Here is a 5,556-nt window from a genome sequence, read left to right as displayed (position 1 = left end):
GAGGCCGACAAAGTTCTCTTTGTCAAAATTACTCCTGGCTTTTGTCACGATATTTCTCGTCACGTTGAACTAGTCGCGATCTCCTCGCGCTCGCCATCCCGGCATCGTTGCTTTGGCACGTTCGGCGGCCGACAGCGCCGTTTTCGTCATCGCACACACGCTTCTCGTTGACCGCACTCGCGGTCCAAGAAACTGTCAATAGTCCCTCCCTCATGGTACAGGAGAACATATAACTCCTCTTCCTCTCAGGGAGGGACCTCATACTGCTCTGTCAGCGGCACAATTCCTGCTGACAAAGTCTCCCTCTCCGGTGGCACATTTCCCACTGGAGGTGCTTTGGGTTCGGTCAGCGTTACAATGGCTTCCGCCGCCCGTCTACTGTTCTTTTTTCCCCCTTTCCTTTTCTCAGCCATAAACAAATAGCCCATACGGATGTAAACTATGTTGTATGGAATTATATGAAATTTTCAAATATAGAGATAAGAACAATCTAACTAATAATAATTAGATCTTAGAGTTTCGTGTATTCATAAGATTACCCGTACCTTTAAATATGGGGTCATCCCATAAATAATGCTGTTTTTCATCATTCTTTCAAAATTAAGATTAACAAACTGCTTTTCTAATCTAAAATATGCTCTCCTTTCATATTCTACAATGCTTTTCCTCTATCTGATAGACTTGCAAGGCCTCTCTTCTAAAATTCACTTGTCCATGACGAAAAATAATCCACCAGTACTGTTCTAACCTCATCTACAGAATTCATATTTTTTCATCCAAATAATTTTGAAAACTGTGGAATAAATGATAATCAGATGGAGCAATGTTTGGCGAATATGTTGAGTGGAGCATCGTTTCCCATTCAAACTGCTCCAACCTTTGGAATGTCCTTGCTGTATGTGGCTGAGCATTATCCTGATGGAAGAATACCTTTTGTCTTGAAATCAAAGATGGTTGTTTTTCTTCTAGCACTGACTTAAGCCACTCTAGTTGCTCACAGTAGAACTTTGCTATCATTTGGTTTGGGTTTAAAAGTTCAAAGTGAACTAAACCTTTCACATCCCACCAACTAAAGGTTAGAAAGGACTGAGGGCAGTATGCTCCGCTGGATGTGTAATACAAGTGTATATGTTCAACAGACTGCCAGTGTTCTGAGAGAAAGTTAGGCATAAGAGGAATTGTTTGGTGTGTGCAAGAGAGAAGACAGTACTGGTTTGGTCATGTGATGCGGATGGATGATTACAGCCCCATAAAGAAGTGCCAATCTTTCCAAGTGGATGGAACACATAGAAGAGGAAGATCAGGAAGACATGGATGAAGTATTGAAGAATGACCGCAGGACACTGCACCTTTCAGGTGAGATGACTAAGGAGTGAGATACCTGGTGCCTGGCCGTACTCAAGAAGACTCACACTCCACAGAAAAAGTGTTAAGATTGATCCTTCTGGTGGTGTAAAGCATTTGAGACAGTGTCACGTAAAAGCAACAATGCAATAAAAGCGCCTGTGCGGAGCCATATCTATTAGATATGCATTGACCTGGAACAGCTAACCTCTTAAGGACTGCAAAATAATTCAGCCTTGCTAACATTTGCTCAGGTGAGGCCCATTGTGAAATACTATCCCTACATCCAGGTGAACTCTGCTGCAACACTGACCCAGATCACTACATACATCCTAATCTGCAGCCAAAGAAAAAAAACAGCTACCTGATTGACTGACATGAAGTCAATTATCAACACACTTCAACATCTGGCCCACAGACATGCCTTTTCTACCACTACTACTGTGACCTCTGTTCTACCCAAAAATGTTCTCTCTAGTTTTCTCTCCTGCTCTTGTTTTCATTATGACTATCAACAGGCTGCTATTCAGAAAGAATATTATATTAATATCACCAGCCTTCGAACCTGTAACCAGACCCCTTTCCCCACCAAAAGGAATCGTCCTGTTGCACACAAACACTACTCATAACTAAAAATAAATTTAGGAAAACAAGTCAATTTAGGAAAACAGGCCTCAGTGTAAATCATTTGTCAACCTTTTTAAGAAGTGGGCTATATGAGACATAACTCATCATCAGGCAAGTGAAACTTCTAAAAAATAATCAAGGTAATTTTTTGTTACGCTAGCTATTCAGAAAGTCCTGTATATAAAGTTTGCTCACAACAGTTATTCAGTCTGTTAGCTATAGAAGCCAAGGCAAATCTTTTCTGTTTGGCTCACACTTTTCAATTTCTTTAATTTTGTTCCAAATGATTTCAAATTTGGTGTATGCTATTTATGGAAATGAAGTTCATTTTTGCCATAAATTAATAATTAAAAAGTTAAGAGCTTTTAAAGCTTGCAAATTTTAGGTAATCTTAGCCAATTGAAAGCCATGGACATATTGGTGCCTGTTTCCATAGTAAAAAAACCAAGGTATTGTCTGCTTCATATATTTTATTTTTCTTTGACAAACAGATATTTTCAGTTGCTGTCCTGTCACTATCTCATTTCCATAATTTTGAACTATATCTTTTCCTGGGCCTTTCAACCTAAAGAGCAGTAGGACCACAGCCAACTTTCACCTTTCAAATATGATAGAAAAATTGAAAACTGAGAACAGTAAACCATACCATTGAATTTATTGACTTGAAAGCTGGTACCCACATGCAACAAGTGGAAAGCACATGGTCCTCTGTAAAATGAGGGAATAAATGTCACTGAGGAACCTACCATATCAGTTGTATACTGGGGTCAATGTAATCAATGTACATCACCCTTGAAATTACTGGCCTTGTGCCAAAATTTGAATCCAATCTAAATTGCTTCTTTTCTTTTTCTCTTGTTTTTTCCTTCTTTTTACATTTTTAAATATTAATGTGTGAACGATAAACTATAAACCAAAGTATAGAATCATGTAATAATAATAATAATCTTTTTTATCATAAGTACAAGACTGTTGATTTGGGGAATGAGTGTGATGAGTTATATCAAGCCCAGTACTTAACTGGTACTTTTAATTTATCAATCTCAGTACTCAATGGGTACTTATTTTACCAACCCCAGATGAATGAAAGGTAGAGTTTAACTTTATTGGGATTTGAACACAATATAAGTCACTTAATCAAAACATTATTCTCTGTATTCGTTTGCATTCTTTTTATCTTCATTGACTTCATTTTAAATCTTTTGTTTCTCTTTCTCTTCTCCGCCTTGTTTTTCATTCCTTTCACCACTGCCTCTTATTACTTTTTTTTTTATATTTCTTCAATTACTCTTTCTTTCTTTTGTCTAATTCACCATTTATACCTTATTCTTTTCAATTTTAACCACCCACCTTTATCACCTTATTTCTTTTAATTCCATTCATGTTACCCCTCACATCTCTTTTCTGTCATTCACTTTATTTCATCTACTGAACCCCACCAGCTACCTTAGTTAACCTTTTGCTTGTCTTGTATATCACATGTGATACACAAGGCATATTTTCTTGGTGTCCATGCAACATGTATAGTACTCGTTTCCAAATTTGTTTTTGAAATGAGTACAGAATATTTTGGGACTTGTGAAAGGAAAGTTTTATATTACTCAGAACATATGAAAAAAGGACTAACCAAAAGTATGGAAAGAAAAAACAATTGGCATTTCATCGGTTATGATGACAAAGGTTCTAGCTGATCCAATCAATGGAACAACTTAGTCATGAAATTAATGTGAAAGTGGCTGAGCGCTCCACAGGCACACATACCCTTAACATAATTCTCAGGGAGATTCAGCATGACACAAAATGTGACAAAGCTTGATCTTTGACTCACAGTTAGAACTCATTTTTGCCAGCTGAGTGGACTGGGCCAACATGAAATAAAGTGTCTTGCTCAAGCACACAGTGTACTGCCATGAATCAAAAATAAGCATAGATATTTAGAAAAAAATTATGAAAATGCTTTGGATAGACAAAAGGTTTAACACTTTAGCATTTAAACCGGCCATATCCAGCCAAAAGTATTCTGCCTGTTTTATGTTCAAACTGGCCAGATCTGGTCTCTCACACCAACCCTACAATATCGTTTTAAAAATTAACAGCTACCTCATCAAAATCTCATAGCTACAAGATAACACATGATTAGTTCAAAACAATGTGGATAAAAAAGCATTAATTTTGACAGAATAATGCGAACACTAAAGGTTTAATAATCAAGGCATTCTCCCATCTACATGTCGTCTTTTATCCATTCCTTTCCCTCCTTTGTTTTCCTTCCTTCATTTCTTTCTCCACCATCTTTATTATTTCTTTCTTTCTCATCTCCATGTTTCTTTCACCATTCTCACTCTACTACTTTCCTTCTTTTCGCCCCACTTCCATTACCTTATCTTTTTTTTTCTAGTTCCTTTCATCTACCATTATTTCATTGATTATCACTCCTCTCTCATATTTCATTCAATCTCATTCACCCCCCCCCCCTTGCATTATTTCTTTTATTCCTCCTGGTATTTCTTCAATTCCCATCACCTCTTCTAATCTCTTTCGATTCTTCTTCCATCCCACATTATTTCATTCATTCCTATCACCCTTTACTTCTTTCAATTTCATTCACTCTACCCCCTCCTCCACATTAATCCCTTCATTCCCATCATCCTTCTTTATCTCTTTCAATTCCATTCACCTCACTCTGGTATTAATTGTTTCATTCCTACCAATCTCCTTCATTTCTTTCAAGTTCATTAACTACCTCCCAACTCTGAATTATTTTTTAAAATTCCACTCATTCCATCTTCCATATTATTATTATTCTTATCCCTTATTTCAACTCCCTTCTCAATCGTTCTATATTTTCTTCATCGCCACCTCTAACACCTTCATCCATGTCACCTCCGACATCGCCTTCACCTGTACCTCCGACGTTTTCTTCATTCCTTTTTCCTTTCACATCTTATTTCCTTTTACCTCCACCTCCGACACTTCCATCTTACCTCCACTATCTCGTTATTACCTCTCACATCCAAATCCATCATCTCCTTATTACCTTTCCGTCTCTTCCCACCCCCGCCGCCGCCTCATAAAGCTCATGAATATTCATTATTCATATACGGCCACGTGACTGAGTCGTCTGCCTTCTTTCGGATTTCACAACAACAGACCAGAACATGGTTGACTGTCGTAAGTATGTCGCCGTTATATCTAGTAACATACTGTCAGTGTCTTTGAAGGATTTAAACCATATTGTTGACATTAATTTATCGCTATTAGCATTATCAAGTAGTATGTTGAGATAATTTCCCTCAACTTTCAGTGTTTGTGTGGTTTCTTCGTATCTTTATGGTCATGTTTATCTTGGCATAACAGCAATATATAATGTATACACGTGTGTATATATGTGTTTATACGTGAGTGTATATATGTGTTTATCCGTGAGTGTATGTAACTATATATATAGTTGTGTATATGTGTATGTATATATAAATACATGTATGTATCCATGTCTGTGTGTATATATATACATATATATATATACATATATATATAAATATATATGTATACATATATGCATATATATATATATATATATATATA

At 36.8% G+C, this 5,556-nt stretch overlaps 1 protein-coding gene across 3 annotated transcripts in view; it reads left to right on the top strand.

Moving 5' to 3' along the window:
- Positions 1-5,556, top strand: part of LOC106870427 (peptidyl-glycine alpha-amidating monooxygenase B) — a 62,863-nt gene that overhangs the window by 15,974 nt on the left and 41,333 nt on the right. Inside the window, exon 1 of one of the 3 annotated variants that reach the window (XM_014916494.2) lies at positions 5,009-5,142. The exons of 1 other annotated variant lie outside the window; for it this stretch is intronic. The gene's annotated coding sequence lies outside the window, so the exon portion shown is untranslated. Of the gene's footprint in view, positions 1-5,008; positions 5,147-5,556 lie in introns of those variants that run through there. One more of the 3 variants, XM_014916495.2, reaches the window with a different exon arrangement.

This window comes from Octopus bimaculoides, chromosome 12 (assembly GCF_001194135.2).
Source record: "Octopus bimaculoides isolate UCB-OBI-ISO-001 chromosome 12, ASM119413v2, whole genome shotgun sequence".
Lineage (NCBI taxonomy): Eukaryota > Metazoa > Mollusca > Cephalopoda > Octopoda > Octopodidae > Octopus > Octopus bimaculoides.
Note: the sequence above shows the minus strand (reverse complement) of the source record. Positions and strands in the feature narration are given on the sequence as shown.